A 319-nucleotide genomic window follows, 5' to 3' on the forward strand; every position below is an offset into this window, starting at 1 on the left:
GGGGGGGGGGGGGGGGGGGGAGGAGAGGGGCTGGGCAGGGCAGGGCAATGATCTGCTCACCAGCTGAGCCACATCCTGCCACCCATATCAGGTGATCAGAAGTCTAGACACCTCCCAGGCCCTGCCCTCCCCCCATGTGCCCAAGGAGCCAGTTTCACAGACACAGAAAATGAGAAGTGACTGGGCTTCCACTCCAGGAAAGGGAAAAAAGTGAGGGAACGTGGCCAGGAGCTGGTGTCTGCAGGCCCTGCCCTGGTCCAAGGCTGAGCGCTGGATGACCTCAGGTGGGACAGGACTGCGCTGGGGACAGGGCCCTGGG

At 63.6% G+C, this 319-nt stretch overlaps 1 protein-coding gene across 1 annotated transcript in view; it reads right to left on the minus strand.

Moving 5' to 3' along the window:
- Cdkn1a (cyclin-dependent kinase inhibitor 1A (p21, Cip1)) overlaps positions 1 to 319 on the minus strand; it is a 5,836-nt gene that overhangs the window by 2,156 nt on the left and 3,361 nt on the right. The window lies entirely within an intron of this gene.

This window comes from Dipodomys ordii, unplaced genomic scaffold, assembly GCF_000151885.1.
Source record: "Dipodomys ordii isolate 6190 unplaced genomic scaffold, Dord_2.0 Scaffold120, whole genome shotgun sequence".
NCBI lineage: Eukaryota > Metazoa > Chordata > Mammalia > Rodentia > Heteromyidae > Dipodomys > Dipodomys ordii.